At 52.7% G+C, this 19,855-nt stretch overlaps 1 protein-coding gene across 1 annotated transcript in view; it reads left to right on the top strand.

Annotated features, from left to right (window-relative positions):
• The first annotated feature begins 12,742 nt into the window (after window positions 1–12,742).
• LOC138295289 (uncharacterized) overlaps window positions 12,743–19,855 on the top strand; it is a 114,753-nt gene continuing 107,640 nt past the window's right edge. Inside the window, exon 1 of the mRNA XM_069233494.1 lies at window positions 12,743–13,113. The gene's annotated coding sequence lies outside the window, so the exon portion shown is untranslated. The remainder of the gene's footprint in view (window positions 13,114–19,855) is intronic.

Here is a 19,855-nt window from a genome sequence, read left to right as displayed (position 1 = left end):
AGTCCTTGCCTCACCTCGCTGGGCTGCATTGCTGGGAACCGCGACTTTGCAGCTACTCCGGCCCCTGTGCACTTCCGGTGGAAATCCTTTGTGCACAGCCAAGCCTGGGTCCACGGCACTCTAACCTGCATTGCACGACTTTCTAAGTTTGTCTCCGGCGACGTGGGACTCCTTTGTGCAACTTCGGCAAGCACCGTTTCACGCATCCTCGTAGTGCCTGTTTATGGCACTTCTCCAGGTGCTACCTGCTTCAGTGAGGGCTCTTTGTCTTGCTCGACGTCCCCTCTCTCTTCAGGTTCAATTTGCGACCTCCTGGTCCCTCCTGGGCCCCAGCAGCGTCCAAAAACGCTAAACGCACGATTTGCATTTAGCAAGGCTTGTTGGCATCCTTCCGGCGGGAAAACACTTCTGCACGACTCTCCAATGCGAGAGGGATCCGTCCACCAAAGGGGAAGTTTCTAGTCCTTTTCGTTCCTGCAGAAACCTCAGCTTCTTCTGTCCAGTCGAAGCTTCTTTGCACCCGCAGCTGGCATTTCCTGGGCATCTGCCCATCTCCGACTTGCTTGTGACTTTTGGACTTGGTCCCCTTGTTCCACAGGTACCCTAGATTGGAAATCCACAGTTGTTGCATTGCTGGTTTGTGTCTTTCCTGCATTATTCCTCTAACACAACTCTTTTGTCCTTAGGGGAACTTTAGTGCACTTTGCACTCACTTTTCAGGGTCTTGGGGAGGGTTATTTTTCTAACTCTCACTATTTTCTAATAGTCCCAGCGACCCTCTAGAAGGTCACATAGGTTTGGGGTCCATTCGTGGTTCGCATTCCACTTTTGGAGTATATGGTTTGTGTTGCCCCTATCCCTATGTTTCCCCATTGCATCCTATTGTAACTATACATTGTTTGCACTGTTTTCTAAGACTATACTGCATATTTTTGCTAGTGTGTATATATATCTTGTGTATATTTCCTATCCTCTCACTGAGGGTACACTCTAAGATACTTTGGCATATTGTCATAAAAATAAAGTACCTTTATTTTTAGTATAACTGTGTATTGTGTTTTCTTATGATATTGTGCATATGACACTGAGTGGTACTGTAGTAGCTTCACACGTCTCCTAGTTCAGCCTAAGCTGCTCTGCTAAGCTACCATTATCTATCAGCCTAAGCTGCTAGACACCCTATACACTAATAAGGGATAACTGGGCCTGGTGCAAGGTGCAAGTACCCCTTGGTACTCACTACAAGCCAGTCCAGCCTCCTACATTGGTTGTGCAGTGGTGGGATAAGTGCTTGAGACTACTTACCACTCTTGTCATTGTACTTTTCATAAGAGAAAAATATACAAAACAAGGTCAGTGTATATACACATAGCCAAAAAGTTTTGCATTTCCTCTTTTCACTCTTTTCTAAGTGCTGAAAAGTACCTCTAAACTTTCAAAAAGTTCTTAAAAGTTTAAAAAGTTTTTTTCTGTCTTTCCAAAAAGTTCTGAAAACTTTTTTCTCTTTTTCTATCACTTTAACTCTCTCTAAAAATGTCTGGCACAGGCCAAAGTGTTGATCTGTCCAAACTTGCATATGACAACCTTAGCTGGAAAAGAGCAAGGAGTCTCTGTATAGAGAGAGGTTTGAGTGTAGGGAAGAATCCTTCCTTAGAACTGTTAATTAACATGCTTAGAGTACAGGATAAGGCCATAAGTGCCCAATCTGTAGAAAAAGTAGCTAATGGTTCTCAATCTGATCCAGGGACTCCCCCAGGAAAAGATTCAGGAAAGAAACTTCCTAGCCTGCCCATTACTAGACAGTCTAGCATAGTTGGTAATGATGAAGAGCCACAACATACAAATAGTGTTGTCTCACATCATAGCAAAAGCATTTATTCTCACCATACTGGTAGTGATGTTTCTGTTAGCCAAGCTGTTAGGGTGGCTTCTGTAAGGGACAGGTCTCCTTCTGTCCATTCTCACCATACTTCTGTTTCAAGGCATGTCCCTCCCACCCACCCTGATGACAGATTGTTAGAAAGGGAGCTCAATAGATTGAGAGTGGAACAAACCAGACTGAAGCTTAAAAAGCAACAGCTGGATTTGGATAGACAGTCTTTAGAATTAGAGATGGAAAGACAGAAGTTGGGTTTAGAAACCCATGGTGGCAGCAGCAGTATTCCCCATAGTCATCCTGCAAAAGAGCATGATTCCAGGAATCTGCACAAGATAGTTCCCCCTTATAAGGAGGGGGATGACATTAACAAGTGGTTTGCTGCACTTGAGAGGGCCTGTGTTGTACAGGATGTCCCTCAAAGGCAGTGGGCTGCTATCCTATGGCTATCATTTAGTGGAAAAGGTAGGGATAGGCTCCTTACTGTGAAAGAAAATGATGCTAATAATTTCCAAGTTCTTAAGAATGCACTCCTGGATGGTTATGGCTTAACCACTGAACAGTACAGGATAAAGTTCAGAGAGACCAAAAAGGAGTCTTCACAAGACTGGGTTGATTTCATTGACCATTCAGTGAAGGCCTTGGAGGGGTGGTTACATGGCAGTAAAGTTACTGATTATGAAAGCCTGTATAACACAATCCTGAGAGAGCATATACTTAATAATTGTGTGTCTGATTTGTTGCACCAGTACCTGGTAGACTCTGATCTGACCTCTCCCCAAGAATTGGGAAAGAAGGCAGACAAATGGGTCAGAACAAGGGTGAACAGAAAAGTTCATACAGGGGGTGACAAAGATGGCAATAAGAAGAAAGATGGTGAAAAATCTCAAGATAAGCATGGGTATAAGGGTAAAACCAAAGATCCCACTTCAAATCTTAAACACTCTTCAGAGGGTGGGGATAAAACAAATTCTTCCTCTTCTTCCCAACCTGCACACATTAAAAAGCCTTGGTGCTTTGTGTGTAAAAACAGAGGCCATAGGCCAGGGGATAAGTCCTGTCCAGGTAAACCCCCTGAGCCTACCACCACTAATACATCAAGCTCTAGTGCCCCTAGCAGTAGTGGTACTAGTGGTGGGATTGCTGGCAACAGTCAAGCAAAGGGTGTAGTTGGGTTCACTTATGGGTCCATAGTGGAAACTGATGTAATCAGTCCCAAGACAGTTTCTGTCACACCTAGTGGCATTGGCCTTGCCACACTGGCTGCTTGTCCCCTTACAATGGATAAGTACAGGCAGACAGTTTCAATAAATGGTGTTGAGGCCTTGGCCTACAGGGACACAGGTGCCAGTTTCACTTTTGTGACTGAAAACCTAGTGCCTTCTGAACAACACATCATTGGACAACAGTATAAGATTATTGATGTCCATAACTCCACTAAGTTTCTTCCCTTAGCTATAATTCAGTTTAGTTGGGGTGGAGTTACTGGCCCTAAGCAGGTGGTGGTATCACCTAGCTTACCTGTAGACTGTCTCTTAGGTAATGACCTAGAGGCCTCAGGTTGGGCTGATGTAGAGTTTTATGCCCATGCAGCCATGCTGGGCATCCCTGAGGAATTGTTCCCTCTCATTTCAAGTGAAATGAAAAAGCAAAGGAGAGAAGGCCTGAAAACTCAGGATCCCTCTCCATCAACAGGTAAAAAGGGTATCACAGTATCCCCTAACCACCCTACCATTCAGGATACCATTCCTGTGGTGGGAGAAACCTCTCCTGGGGTGGCACCTGTTCCAAGGGAATCATCAGCTGGCAAAGCTGGACTCCCTGAGGTGGAAGTACCTCTCTGTGGGATAACTAACATTGGTGAGAAAAACAGCACCATTTTAGTTAACATGGAGCATCCCTCCAACCCTCCCAGAGAAACTTTAGTGCAGAAACCCTACACTACCTCACAACACTTAGGACAGCATCCCTGCCCTAGTGTGGAGCTCATAGGACAGCATCCCTGCCCTGCTCCAACTCAAGAGAAACAGCATCCCTGTTCTCTCTTCCAGCCAGATGGACAACGTTTTTGCCCAGCTATGACTTTTCTGAGACAGCATCCCTGTCTGGCATTTCCATCACTACAAATAGGTTCAGTGGACAATTCCCACTGCTCTAAACTAAAACTTACTGATAGAAACTCTGAAAATACATCTTCACATTGTTGCTTAGCTAAAAAACTTCAAACAGGGTGGTTTACATCCCCACAGGGAAGTAACCATATAGTGGATGATAAAGGGAGTAACCAGTCTACTGCAGAGCTACTCTCTACTTATCACCACTTAGACAATAAAGTCTCAACTGGCCAAGGTTAGCCTTATTGTCCTTCGTTTGGGGGGGGGGTTGTGTGAGAAGGTAGCCTCTTTCTAGCCTTGTTACCCCCACTTTTGGCCTGTTTGTGAGTGTATGTCAGGGTGTTTGTCACTGTTTTCACTGTCTCACTGGGGATCCTGATAGCCAGGCCTCAGTGCTCATAGTGAAAACACTATGGCCCTCATTCTGACCTTGGCGGGCGGCGGAGGCCGCCCGCCAAAGTCCCGCCGTCAGGTTACCGTTCCGCGGTCGAAAGACCGCGGCGGTAATTCTGACTTTCCCGCTGGGCTGGCGGGCGGTCGCCTTCAGACCGCCAGCCAGCCCAGCGGGAAAGAGGCTTCCACGATGAAGCCGGCTCGGAATCGAGCCGGCGGAGTGGAAGCTGTGCGACGGGTGCAGTTGCACCCGTCGCGTATTTCACTGTCTGCGCAGCAGACAGTGAAATACATGTAGGGGCCCTCTTACGGGGGCCCCTGCAATGCCCATGCCAGTGGCATGGGCACTGCAGGGGCCCCCAGGGGCCCCGCGACCCCCCCCTACCGCCATCCGGATCTCGGCGGTCCGACCGCCGGGATCTGGATGGCGGTAGGGGGGGTCGGAATCCCCGCGGCGGTGCAGCAAGCTGCGCCGCCGCGGAGGATTCAATGGGGCCGCGGGACACTGGCGGGACCCCGCCAGTGGTGCCGGTCCGACCGCGGCTTTACCGCCGCGGTCGGAATCCCCATTGGAGCACCGCCGGCCTGTCGGCGGTGCTCCCACGGTCCTCCGCCCTGGCGGTCAAAGACCGCCAGGGTCAGAATGACCCCCTATGTTTTCAGTATGTTTGTTATGTGTCACTGGGATCCTGCTGGTCAGGACCCCAGTGCTCATAGGTTTGTGGCCTATATGTATGTGTCACTGGGACCCTGTCACACAGGGCCCCAGTGCTCATAGTTGTGCATGTATATGTTCCCTGTGTGGTGCCTAACTGTCTCACTGAGGCTCTGCTAACCAGAACCTCAGTGGTTATGCTCTCTCATTACTTTTAAATTGTCACTAACAGGCTAGTGACCAATTTTACCAATTTACATTGGCTTACTGGAACACCCTTATAATTCCCTAGTATATGGTACTGAGGTACCCAGGGTATTGGGGTTCCAGGAGATCCCTATGGGCTGCAGCATTTCTTTTGCCACCCATAGGGAGCTCTGACAATTCTTACACAGGCCTGCCACTGCAGCCTGAGTGAAATAACGTCCACGTTATTTCACAGCCATTTTACACTGCACTTAAGTAACTTATAAGTCACCTATATGTCTAACCTTTACCTGGTAAAGGTTAGGTGCAAAGTTACTTAGTGTGAGGGCACCCTGGCACTAGCCAAGGTGCCCCCACATTGTTCAGAGCCAATGCCCTGAACTTTGTGAGTGCGGGGACACCATTACACGCGTGCACTACATATAGGTCACTACCTATATGTAGCTTCACAATGGTAACTCCGAATATGGCCATGTAACATGTCTATGATCATGGAATTGGCCCCTCTATGCCATCCTGGCATTGTTGGTACAATTCCATGATCCCAGTGGTCTGTAGCACAGACCTTGGTACTGCCAAACTGCCCTTCCTGGGGTTTCACTGCAGCTGCTGCTGCTGCCAACCCCTCAGACAGGCATCTGCCCTCCTGGGGTCCAGCCAGGCCTGGCCCAGGATGGCAGAACAAAGGACTTCCTCTGAGAGAGGGTGTGACACCCTCTCCCTTTGGAAAATGGTGTGAAGGCAGGGGAGGAGTAGCCTCCCCCAGCCTCTGGAAATGCTTTCTTGGGCACAGATGTGCCCAATTCTGCATAAGCCAGTCTACACCGGTTCAGGGACCCCTTAGCCCCTGCTCTGGCGCGAAACTGGACAAAGGAAAAGGGGAGTGACCACTCCCCTGACCTGCACCTCCCCTGGGAGGTGTCCAGAGCTCCTCCAGTGTGCTCCAGACCTCTGCCATCTTGGAAACAGAGGTGCTGCTGGCACACTGGACTGCTCTGAGTGGCCAGTGCCACCAGGTGACGTCAGAGACTCCTGCTGATAGGCTCCTTCAGGTGTTAGTAGCCTATCCTCTCTCCTAGGTAGCCAAACCCTCTTTTCTGGCTATTTAGGGTCTCTGTCTCTGGGGAAACTTTAGATAACGAATGCATGAGCTCAGCCGAGTTCCTCTGCATCTCTCTCTTCACCTTCTGATAAGGAATCGACCGCTGACCGCGCTGGAAGCCTGCAAACCTGCAACATAGTAGCAAAGACGACTACTGCAACTCTGTAACGCTGATCCTGCCGCCTTCTCGACTGTTTTCCTGCTTGTGCATGCTGTGGGGGTAGTCTGCCTCCTCTCTGCACCAGAAGCTCCGAAGAAATCTCCCGTGGGTCGACGGAATCTTCCCCCTGCAACCGCAGGCACCAAAAAGCTGCATTACCGGTCCCTTGGGTCTCCTCTCAGCACGACGAGCGAGGTCCCTCGAATCCAGCGATGCTGTCCAAGTGACCCCCACAGTCCAGTGACTCTTCAGCCCAAGTTTGGTGGAGGTAAGTCCTTGCCTCACCTCGCTGGGCTGCATTGCTGAGAACCGCGACTTTGCAGCTACTCCGGCCCCTGTGCACTTCCGGCGGAAATCCTTTGTGCACAGCCAAGCCTGGGTCCACGGCACTCTAACCTGCATTGCACGACTTTCTAAGTTGGTCTCCGGCGACGTGGGACTCCTTTGTGCAACTTCGGCGAGCACCGTTTCACGCATCCTTGTAGTGCCTGTTTCTGGCACTTCTCCGGGTGCTACCTGCTTCAGTGAGGGCTCTTTGTCTTGCTCGACGTCCCCTCTCTCTTCAGGTTCAATTTGCGACCTCCTGGTCCCTCCTGGGCCCCAGCAGCGTCCAAAAACGCCAAACGCACGATGTGCGTTTAGCAAGGCTTGTTGGCGTCCTTCCGGCGGGAAAACACTTCTGCACGACTCTCCAAGGCGAGAGGGATCCGTCCACCAAAGGGGAAGTCTCTAGCCCTTTTCGTTCCTGCAGAAACCTCAGCTTCTTCTGTCCAGTCGAAGCTTCTTTGCACCCGCAGCTGGCATTTCCTGGGCATCTGCCCATCTCCGACTTGCTTGTGACTTTTGGACTTGGTCCCCTTGTTCCACAGGTACCCTAGATTGGAAATCCACAGTTGTTGCATTGCTGGTTTGTGTCTTTCCTGCATTATTCCTCTAACACGACTCTTTTGTCCTTAGGGGAACTTTAGTGCACTTTGCACTCACTTTTCAGGGTCTTGGGGAGGGTTATTTTTCTAACTCTCACTATTTTCTAATAGTCCCAGCGACCCTCTACAAGGTCACATAGGTTTGGGGTCCATTTGTGGTTCGCATTCCACTTTTGGAGTATATGGTTTGTGTTGCCCCTATCCCTATGTTTCCCCATTGCATCCTATTGTAACTATACATTGTTTGCACTGTTTTCTAAGACTATACTGCATATTTTTGCTAGTGTGTATATATATCTTGTGTATATTTCCTATCCTCTCACTGAGGGTACACTCTAAGATACTTTGGCATATTGTCATAAAAATAAAGTACCTTTATTTTTAGTATAACTGTGTATTGTGTTTTCTTATGATATTGTGCATATGACACTGAGTGGTACTGTAGTAGCTTCACACGTCTCCTAGTTCAGCCTAAGCTGCTCTGCTAAGCTACCATTATCTATCAGCCTAAGCTGCTAGACACCCTATACACTAATAAGGGATAACTGGGCCTGGTGCAAGGTGCAAGTACCCCTTGGTACTCACTACAAGCCAGTCCAGCCTCCTACAGCCCCACACCCCAGTGAGGACCAGCTTCCCTCACCCACTAGATGAGGCATCCACACTGGACAGCTCTATCAGAAACATCCATGGCCTCAGAGGCCCCAAACCCCTTTTAAGGACTGGCATCCCCCACCCACTGGACGAGGCATCCACACTGGGCAGCACCATTGTTCTCAGAGGCCCCACATCCCAGTAAGGACCAGAGTCCCCCACCCACTATACAAGGCATACACACTGAACAGACTATCAGAAACGCTCATGGCCTTAGAGGCCCCACATCCCAGTGAGGACCAGTGCCCCCCATCCACTGCACGAGGCATCCACACTGAACAGACAATCAGAAGGGAACATCCCCTCAAAGGCCCCACACCCCAGTGAGGAACAGCGCCCCCTACCCACTGGATGTGGCATCCACACTGAACAGCTATCAGACATGCCCATGGCCTCAGAGGCCTCAAACCCCAGTGAGGACCAGTGCCCCCACCCACTGGACGAGGCACCAACACTGGACAGCTCTATCAGAAACACCCATGGCCTCAAAGACTCCAAACCCCATTGAGGATTGGCACCCCCACCCACTGGACGAGGCATCCACACTGGGCAGCACCCATGGACTCAGAAGCTGCACCTCCCAGTGAGGACCAGCGCCCCCCACCCACTGGATGAGGCATCCACACTGGACAGACTATCAGAAACTCCCATCCCCTCAAGCGCCCCACACACCAGTGAGGACCAACGCCCCTCACTCACTAGATGAGGCATCCACATTGAACAGACTATCAGAAATGAACACCCCCTCAAAGGCCCCCCACGCCAGTGAGGACCAGCGCCCCTCACCCACTTGATGAGGCACCCACACTGGACAGCTCTATCAGAAACACCCATGGCCTCAGAGCCCCCAAACCCCAGTGAGGAGAGGTGCTCCCCACCTACTGGATGAGACATCCACACAGGGCAGCACCCAAGGACTCAGAGACCGCACATCCCAGTAATGACCAGCGCCCCCCAACCCACTGGACGAGGCATCCACACTGAACAAACTATCAGACACGCCCATGGCCTCAGAGGCCCTACATCCCAGTGAGGACCAGCGCCCCCCATCCACTGGACGAGGCATCCACAGTGAACAGACTATCAGAAATGAACACCCCCTCAGAGGCCCCAAACTCCAGTGAGGACTGGCGCTCCCCACCCACTGCACGAGGCATCCACACTGGGCAGCGCCCATAGCCTCAGAAGCCCACATCCCAGTGAGGACCAGCGCCCCCACCCACTGGATAAGGCATCCACACTGAACAGACTATCAGAAATATCCATGGCCTCAGAGGCTTCACATCACAGTGAGAAAAAGCACCACCCACCCACTGGACGAGGCATCCACACTGAACAGACTAACAGACACGCCCTTGGCCTCAGAGACCCCACACCCCAGTGAAGACCAGTGCACCACACCCCCTGGACAAGGAATCCACACTGGACAACTCTATCAGAAACAAACATGGCCTCACAAGCCCCAAATCCCAGTGTGGACGGGCACCCCCACCCACTTGATGATGCATCCACACTGGGCAGCACCCATGGCCTCAGAGGCCCCACATCCCAGTGAAGACCTGCGCCCCACCCACTGGACGAGACACTCACACTGGAGAGACTATTAGACACGCCCTTGACCTCAGAGACACCACATCCTACTGAGGACCAGGTCCCCCACACACTGGACAAGGCATCCACACTGAACAGACTATCAGAAACTAACATTCTCTCCAAGGCCCCACACCCCAGTGAGGACCAGCACCTCCCACCCACTGGACGAGGCATCCACACTGGGCAGCACCCATGGCCTCATGGCCCCCCCATCCCAGTGAGGAAAAGCTCCACCCACCCACTGGACAACGTAGCCACACTGAACAGACTATCAGACACGCCCTTGGCCTCAGAGACCCCACACCCCAGTGAAGGCCAGTGCACCCTACCCCTTGGACAAGGAATCTACACTGGACAACTCTATCAGAAACAAACATGGCCTCAGAGGCCCCAAATCCCAGTGGGGCCTGGCACCCCCACCCACTGGATGAGGCATCCACACTGGGCAGCACCCATGGAATCAGAGGACCCACATCCCAGTGAAGACCAGCGGTCCCACCCACTGGACTAGGCATTAACACTGGACAGACTATCACAAACCCCCATCCCCACAAACGCGCCCACACCCCAGTGAGGACAAGCGCCCCCCACCCACTGGACAAGGCATCCAAGCGGGACAGCTCTATCAGAAACATCCATTGCCTCAGAGGCCCCAAATCCTTATTGAGGGCTGGCGTCCCCCACCCACTGGGCGAGGCATCCACACTGGGCAGCACCATTGGTCTCAGAGGCCACACATCCCAGTGAGGACCAGCGCCCCCCACCCTCTGGATGAGTCATCCACACTGAACCGACTATCAGAAACGAAAATCCCCTCAAAGGCCCCACACCCCAGTGAGGACCAGCACCCCCACACACTGGACAAGGCATCCACACTGAACAGACTATCAGAAACGCCCATGGCCTCAGAGGCCCCACATACCAGTGAGGACCAGCGACCCCACGCAATGGACAAGGCATCCACACTGAACAGGCTATCAGAAACTAACATTCCCTCAAAGTCCCCACACCCCAGTGAGGACCAGCACCTCCCACCCACTGAACGAGGCACCCACACTGGACAGCTCTATCAGAAAAACCCATGGCCTCAGAGCCCCCAAACCCCAGTGGGGAGAGGTGCTCCCCACCTACTGGATGAGACATCCACACAGGGCAGCACCCATGGACTCAGAGACCGCACATCCCAGTAAGGACCAGCACCCCCCAACCCACTGGACGAGGCATCCACACTGAACAAACTATCAGAAACGCCCATGGCCTCAGAGGCCCCACATGCCAGTGAAGACCAGTGCCCCCCATCCACTGGACAAGGCATCCACACTGAACAGACTATCAGAAAGGAAAATCCCCTAAACATCCCCACACCCCAGTGAGGATCAGCGCCCCCACCCACTGGATGTGGAATCCACACTGAACAGCTATCAGACATGCCCATGGCCTCAGAGGCCTCACACCACAGTGAGGACCAGTGCCCCCCACCCACTGGACAAGGCATCCACACTGGACAGCTCTATCAGAAACACCCATGGCCTCACAGGCTCCAAACCCCAGTGAGGACTGGCACCCCGCATCCACTGTACGAGTCATCCACACTGGGCAGCACCCATGGCCTCAGAGGCCGCACATCCCATTGAAGACCAATGCCCCCAACCCACTGGACAAGTCATCCACACTGAACAGACTATCAGAAACGAACATCCCCTCAAAGGCCGTCCACCCCAGTGAGGACCAGCGCCCCCCACCTACTAGATGAGGCATCCTCACTGGACAGCTCTATCAGAAACACCTATGGCCTCAGAGGCCACAAACCCCAGTGAGGACTGGTGCTCCCCACCTACTGGATGAGGCATCCACACTGGGAAGGACCCATGGCATCAGAGGCCGCACATCCCAGTAAGGACCAGCACCCCCCACCCACTGGACAAGGCATCCACACTGAACAGACTATCAGAAATGCCTATGGTCTCAGAGGCCCCACATGCCAGTGAGGACTAGCGCCCCCCCCACCCACTGCACAAGACATCCACACTGAACAGACTATTAGAAATGAACATCCCCTCAAAGGCCCCACACCCTAGTGAGTACGAGCACCCCTCACCCACTAGATGAGGCATCCTCACTGGACAGCTCTATCAGAAACACCTATGGCCTTAGAGGCCACAAACCCCAGTGAGGACTGGCGCTCCCCAGCTACTTGATGAGGCATCCACACTGGGAAGGACCCATGGCCTCAGAGGCCGCACATCCCAGCAAGGACCAGCACCCCCCACCCACTGGACGAGGCATCCACACTGAACAGTATCAGAAACGCCCATGGCCTCAGAGGCCCCACATCCCAGTGAGAACCAGTGCCCCCCACCCTCTGGACAAGACATCCACACTGAACAGACTATCAGAAACAAGCATCCCCTCAAAGGCCCCACACCACAGTGAGTACCACCGCCCCCACACACTGAACTAGGCATCGACACTGGACAGACTATCAGACATGCCCATGGCCTCAGAGGCCCCACAACCCTATGAGGAGCAGTGCCCCCCACCCATTGGACAGACTATCAGAAACTCCCATCCCCTCAAACGCCCGCACCCCAGTGAGGACCAGCACCCCCCACCCACTGGATGAGGCATCCACACTGGACAGCTCTATCTGAAACACCCATGGCCTCAGAGGCCCCAAGCCTCAGTGAGGACTGGCACCCCCACCCACTGGACGAGGCATCAACACTGGGCAGCACCCATGACCTCAGAGGTCCCACATCCCAGTGAGGACCAGCGCCCCCCACCCACTAAGATGAGGCATCCACACTGAACAGACTATCATAAATGTTCATGGCCTCAGAGGCCTCACATCACAGTGTGGACCAGAGCCCTCCATCCGCTGGACGAGGCATCCACACTGAACAGACTATTAGAAACGAACATCCCCTCAAAGGCCCCACACTCCAGTGAGGAACAGTGCACCCCACCCACTGGACATAGCACAGAGAAACATGACCCAGTATTGACTTTATCTTTGGTAAACATTCTTGTTCAAACTCCAGGCCCTGAATTGTCTATTTCCCGTAAGGCCCGGCCCTCTGCCCCCAGGGCATAAAAATGCATTCAGAGAGGGGCCTGGGCACACTGAGAGGGGCCCTTTGCATACTGAGAGAGATTTGAGCACACAGAGAGATCTGTGCACACTGAGAAGAGCATGTGCACACTGAGAAGAGCATGTGCACACTGAGAAGAGCATGTGCACACTGACAGAAGTCTGTGCACACTGAGAGGGGCCTGTGCACACTGAGAGGGGCCTGTGCACACTGTGGGGCCTGGGAACACTGAGAAGGGCCTCTGCACTTTGAGGGGCCTGTGCACACTGCGACCTTGGGGCCTCTGCATTGCTGCGTTCTTCTGCTGTGTACAGGGAGGCGCCTCTCCATACACCCTTCATGTGAGTAATCAGCTATTTCCTACTTTCTGTGAGCAAGATATGTCTGTCTCTCTGTGCACCCATCTGTGGAGAGACGGACAGCTTTATCACACTCCATAGTCTGATTCGAGCAGCTCTTCTCACCAGTGTCACCAGAGTACCTCTGTGCCTAGAAGATCCCTCCTCACCACTGCTAGGACGTCCCTTCTGGGTGCCCGTCTCTTCTCACCACCCTTCAGTCAGTTGGGGGTCTCTTGCCCGATGCTCTCTTCTCTGGGTAGACCGTCTCTTCTCACCACCCTTCAGTCAGTCAGGTGTCTCTTCTCCCACTCTGTCTTCTCTGGGTAGACCGTCTCTTCTCACCACTGTACCTCAGGCAGTCAGTCGGGTGTCTCTTCTCCCACTCTTTCTTCTCTGAGTAGACTGTCTCTTCTCACCACTCTACCTCAGTCTGTTCGGTGTCTCTCCTCCGACGCTCTCTTCTCTGGGTAGACCGTCTCTTCTCACCACCCTTCAGTCAGTCAGGTGTCTCTTCTCCCACTCTGTCTTCTCTGGATAGACTGTCTCTTCTCACCACTCCACCTCACTCTACCTCAGTCAGTCAGGTGTCTCTTCTCACACTCTGTCTTCTCTGTGTAGACCGTCTCTTCTCACCACTCCACCCCAGTAAGTTGGGTGTCTCTTCTCCCACTCTCTCTTCTCCGGGTAGACCGTCTGTTCTCACCACTCCAGCTCAGTAAGTCGGCAGTCTCTTCTTCAACTCTGTCTTCTCTGGGTAGACCGTCTCTTCTCACCACTCTACTTCACTCTACCTCAGTCAGTCGGGTGTCTCTTCTCCCACTCTATCTTCTTTTGGTAGACCGTCTCTACTCGTCACTTTACCTCACTCTACCTCAGTCAGTCGGGTGTCTCTTCTCCCACTCTGTCTTCCCTGGGTAGACCATCTCTTAATGCCATCCTTCAGTCTGTGGGAATGATATCTCCTCTTCCCTTCTTCTGTCTGTAGGGAGGACATGTCTATGTACCACTCTCCCATCTGTGGTTAGGATAGCTCCTCGTACCAGTGTCCTAGCTGTGGTTGTACATTTCCTCTTCCTCTCGACTGTCAGTAGGTAGGACATCTCTCCCCCTCTCTCTTCTGTCAGTGGGTAAGACATCTCTCCCCCTCTCTCTTCTGTCAGTGGGTAGGACATCTCTCCCCCTATCTCTTCTGTCAGTAGGTAGGACATCTCTCCCCCTCTCTCTTCTGTGAGTGGGTAGGACATCTCTCCCCCTTTCTCTTCTGTCAGTAGGTAGGACATCTCTCCCCCTCTCTCTTCTGTGAGTGGGTAGGACATCTCTCCCCCTTTCTCTTCTGTCAGTAGGTAGGACCGCTTTCCCCCTCTCTCTTCTGTCAGTAGGTAGGACATCTCTCTCTTCTGTGAGTGGGTAGGACATCTCTCCCTCTCTCTTCTGTCAGTAGGTAGGACATCTCTCCCCCTGTCTCTTCTGTGAGTGGGTAGGACATTTCTCCCCCTCTCTCTTCTGTGAGTAGGTAGGACATCTCTCCCCTTCTCTCTTCTGTGAGTGGGTGGGACATCTCTCCCCCTCTCTTCTGTGAGTGGGTAGGACATTTCTCCCCCTCTCTCTTCTGTGAGTAGGTAGGACATCTCTCCCCTTCTCTCTTCTGTGAGTGGGTGGGACATCTCTCCCCCTCTCTTCTGTGAGTGGGTAGGACATCTCTCCTAACCTCTCTCTTCTGTCAGTGGGTAGGACATCTCTCCCTCTCTCTTCAATCAGTAGGTAGGAAATCTCCCCCTCTGTCTTCTGTTAGTAGGTAGGACATCACTCCCCCTCTCTCTTCTGTAAGTGGGTAGGACATCTCTCCCCCATCTCTTCTGTCAGTAGGTAGGACATCTCTCCCCCTCTCTCTTCTGTGAGTGGGTAGGACATCTCTCCCCCTCTCTCTTCTGTCAGTAGGTAGGACCACTCTCCCCCTCTCTCTTCTGTCAGTAGGTAGAACATCTCTCCCCCTCTCTCTTCTGTGAGTGGGTAGGACATCTCTCCCTCTCTCTTCTGTCAGTAGGTAGCACATCTCTCCCCCTGTCTCTTCTGTGAGTGGATAGGACATCTCTCCCCTCTCTCTTCTGTGAGTGGGTAGGACATCTCTCCCCCTCTCTCTTCTGTGAGTGGGTAGGACATCTCTCCCCCTCTCTCTTCTGTCAGTAGGTAGGGCCACTCTCCCCCTCTCTCTTCTGTCAGTAGGTAGGACATCTCTCCCCCTCTCTCTTCTGTGAGTGGGTAGGACATCTCTCCCTCTCTCTTCTGTCAGTAGGTAGGACATCTCTCCCCCTGTCTCTTCTGTGAGTGGGTAGGACATCTCTCCCCCTCTCTCTGCTGTGAGTAGGTAGGACATCTCTCCCCTTCTATCTTCAGTGAGTGGGTGGGACATCTCTCCCCCTCTCCCTTCTGTGTGTGGGTAGGACATCTCTCCTAACCTCTCTTCTGTCAGTGGGTAGGACATCTCTCCCTCTCTCTTCTGTCAGTAGGTAGGACATCTCTCCCTCTGTCTTCTGTCACTAGGTAGTACAACTCTCCCCCCTTTTTCTTCTGTAAGTGGGTAGGACACCTCTCCCTCTCTCTTCTGTCAGTAGGTAGGACATCTCTCCCCCCTCTCTTCTGTGAGTGGGTAGGACATCTCTCCCCCTCTCTCTTCTGTGAGTGGGTAGGACATCTCTCCCCTCTCCTGTCACTAGGTAGGACATCTCTCCCCCCTCTCTCTTCTGTGAGTGGGTAGGACATCTCTCCCTCTCTCTTCTGTCAGTAGGTAGGACATCTCTCCCCCTCTCTCTTCTGTGAGTGGGTAGGAAATCTCTCCCTCTCTCTTCTGTGAGTAGGTAGGACATCTCTTCCCCTCTCTTCTGTGAGTGGGTAGGACATCTCTCCCGCTCTCTCTTCTGTCAGTAGGTAGGACATCTCTCCCCCTCTCTTCTGTGAGTGGGTAGGACATCTCTCCCCCTCTCTCTTCTGTCAGTAGGTAGGACATCTCTCCCCCTCTCTTCTGTGAGTGGGTAGGACATCTCTCCCCCTCTCTTCTTTGAGTGGGTAGGACATCTCTCCCCCTCTCTTCTGTCAGTCGGTAGGACATCTCTCCCCCTCTCTCTTCTGTGAGTGGGTAGGACATCTCTCCCCCTCTCTCTTCTGTCAGTCGGTAGGACATCCCTCCCCCTCTCTCTTCTGTGAGTGGGTAGGACATCTCTCCCTCTCTCTTCTGTCAGTGGATAGGACATCTCTCCCCCTCTCTCTTCTGTCAGTGGATAGGACATCTCTCCCCCTCTCTATTCTGTCAGTAGGTAGGACATCTCTCCCCCCTCTCTCTTCTGTGAGTGGGTAGGACATCTCTCCCTCTCTCTTCTGTCAGTAGGTAGGACATCTCTCCCCCTGTCTCTTCTGTGAGTGGGAAGGACATCTCTCCCCCCTCTCTCTTCTGTGAGTGGGTAGGACATCTCTCCCTCTCTCTTCTGTCAGTCGGTAGGACATCCCTCCCCCTCTCTCTTCTGTGAGTGGGTAGGACATCTCTCCCTCTCTCTTCGGTCAGTGGATAGGACATCTCTCCCCCTCTCTCTTCTGTCAGTAGGTAGGACATCTCACCCCCTCTCTCTTCTGTGAATGGGTAGGACATCTCTCCCTCTCTCTTCTGTCAGTGGATAGGACATCTCTCCCCCTCTCTCTTCTGTCAGTGGATAGGACATCTCTCCCCCTCTCTCTTCTGTCAGTAGGTAGGACATCTCTCCCCCCTCTCTCTTCTGTGAGTGGGTAGGACATCTCTCCCTCTCTCTTCTGTCAGTAGGTAGGACATCTCTCCCCCTCTCTCTTCTGTCAGTCGGTAGGACATCTCTCCCCCTCTCTCTTCTGTGAATGGGTAGGACATCTCTCCCTCTCTCTTCTGTCAGTGGATAGGACATCTCTCCCCCTCTCTCTTCTGTCAGTAGGTAGGACATCTCTCCCCCTCTCTCTTCTGTGAGTGGGTAGGACATCTCTCCCTCTCTCTTCTGTCAGTAGGTAGGACATCTCTCCCCTTGTCTCTTCTGTGAGTGGGTAGGACATCTCTCCCCCTCTCTCTTCTGTGAGTGGGTAGGACATCTCTTCCCCTCTCTCTTCTGTCAGTAGGTAGGACCACTCTCCCCCTCTCTCTTCTGTGAGTGGGTAGGACATCTCTCCCTCTCTCTTCTGTCAGTAGGTAGGACATCTCTCCCCCTGTCTCTTCTGTGAGTGGGTAGGACATCTCTCCCCCTCTCTCTGCTGTGAGTAGGTAGGACATCTCTCCCCTTCTCTCTACTGTGAGTGGGTGGGACATCTCTCCCCCTCTCCCTTCTGTGTGTGGGTAGGACATCTCTCCTAACCTCTCTTCTGTCAGTGGGTAGGACATCTCTCCCTCTCTCTTCTGTCAGTAGGTAGGACATCTCTCCCTCTGTCTTCTGTCAGTAGGTAGGACAACTCTCCCCCCTTTTTCTTCTGTAAGTGGGTAGGACACCTCTCCCTCTCTCTTCTGTCAGTAGGTAGGACATCTCCCCCCTCCCTCTTCTGTCAGTAGGTAGGACATCTCTCCCCCCTCTCTTCTGTGAGTGGGTAGGACATCTCTCCCCCCTCTCTCTTCTGTGAGTGGGTAGGACATCTCTCCCCTCTCCTGTCACTAGTTAGGACATCTCTCCCCCCTCTCTCTTCTGTGAGTGGGTAGGACATCTCTCCCTCTCTCTTCTGTCAGTAGGTAGGACATCTCTCCCCCTCTCTCTTCTGTGAGTGGGTAGGAAATCTCTCCCTCTCTCTTCTGTGAGTAGGTAGGACATCTCTTCCCCTCTCTTCTGTGAGTGGGTAGGACATCTCTCCCCCTCTCTCTTCTGTCAGTAGGTAGGACATCTCTCCCCCTCTCTTCTGTGAGTGGGTAGGACATCTCTCCCCCTCTCTCTTCTGTCAGTAGGTAGGACATCTCTCCCCCTCTTCTGTGAGTGGGTAGGCCATCTCTCCCCCTCTCTTCTTTGAGTGGGTAGGACATCTCTCCCCCTCTCTTCTGTCAGTCGGTAGGACATCTCTCCCCCTCTCTCTTCTGTGAGTGGGTAGGACATCTCTCCCCCTCTCTCTTCTGTCAGTCGGTAGGACATCCCTCCCCCTCTCTCTTCTGTGAGTGGGTAGGACATCTCTCCCTCTCTCTTCTGTCAGTGGATAGGACATCTCTCCCCCTCTCTCTTCTGTCAGTAGGTAGGACATCTCACCTCTCTCTTCTGTCAGTAGGTAGGACATCTCACCCCCTCTCTCTTCTGTGAATGGGTAGGACATCTCTCCCTCTCTCTTCTGTCAGTGGATAGGACATCTCTCCCCCTCTCTCTTCTGTCAGTGGATAGGACATCTCTCCCCCTCTCTCTTCTGTCAGTAGGTAGGACATCTCTCCCCCCTCTCTCTTCTGTGAGTGGGTAGGACATCTCTCCCTCTCTCTTCTGTCAGTAGGTAGGACATCTCTCCCCCCTCTCTCTTCTGTGAGTGGGTAGGACATCTCCCCCCTCCCTCTTCTGTCAGTAGGTAGGATATCTCTCCCCCCTCTCTTCTGTCAGTCGGTAGGACATCCCTCCCCCTCTCTCTTCTGTGAGTGGGTAGGACATCTCTCCCCCTCTCTTCTTTGAGTGGGTAGGACATCTCTCCCCCTCTCTTCTGTCAGTCGGTAGGACATCTCTCCCCCTCTCTCTTCTGTGAGTGGGTAGGACATCTCTCCCCCTCTCTCTTCTGTCAGTCGGTAGGACATCCCTCCCCCTCTCTCTTCTGTGAGTGGGTAGGACATCTCTCCCTCTCTCTTCTGTCAGTGGATAGGACATCTCTCCCCCTCTCTCTTCTGTCAGTAGGTAGGACATCTCACCCCCTCTCTCTTCTGTGAATGGGTAGGACATCTCTCCCTCTCTCTTCTGTCAGTGGATAGGACATCTCTCCCCCTCTCTCTTCTGTCAGTGGATAGGACATCTCTCCCCCTCTCTCTTCTGTCAGTAGGTAGGACATCTCACCCCCTCTCTCTTCTGTGAATGGGTAGGACATCTCTCCCTCTCTCTTCTGTCAGTAGGTAGGACATCTCTCCCTCTCTCTTCTGTGAGTGGGTAGGACATCTCTCCCCCTCTCTCTTCTGTCAGTAGGTAGGACATCTCTCCCCCCTCTCTCTTCTGTGAGTGGGTAGGACATCTCTCCCCCTCTCTCTTCTGTCAGTAGGTAGGACATCTCTCCCCCTCTCTCTTCTGTGAGTGGGTAGGACATCTCTCCCTCTCTCTTCTGTCAGTAGGTAGGACATCTCTCCCTCTCTCTTCTGTCAGTGGGTAGGACATCTCTCCCCCTCTCTCTTCTGTCAGTAGGTAGGACATCTCTCCCCCCTCTCTCTTCTGTGAGTGGGTAGGACATCTCTCCCTCTCTCTTCTGTCAGTGGATAGGACATCTCTCCCCCTCTCTCTTCTGTCAGTCGGTAGGACATCTCTCCCCCCTCTCTCTTCTGTGAGTGGGTAGGACATCTCTCCCTCTCTCTTCTGTCAGTGGATAGGACATCTCTCCCCTCTCTTCTGTCAGTCGGTAGGACATCTCTCCACCCTCTCTCTTCTGTGAGTGGGTAGGACATCTCTCCCTCTCTCTTCTGTCAGTAGGTAGGACATCTCTCCCTCTCTCTTCTGTCAGTGGGTAGGACATCTCTCCCTCTCTCTTCTGTCAGTGGATAGGACATCTCTCCCTCCTCTCTCTTCTGTGAGTGGGTAGGACATCT

This window comes from Pleurodeles waltl, chromosome 5 (assembly GCF_031143425.1).
Source record: "Pleurodeles waltl isolate 20211129_DDA chromosome 5, aPleWal1.hap1.20221129, whole genome shotgun sequence".
Lineage (NCBI taxonomy): Eukaryota > Metazoa > Chordata > Amphibia > Caudata > Salamandridae > Pleurodeles > Pleurodeles waltl.
This window is presented reverse-complemented; position numbering and strand designations above follow the sequence as displayed.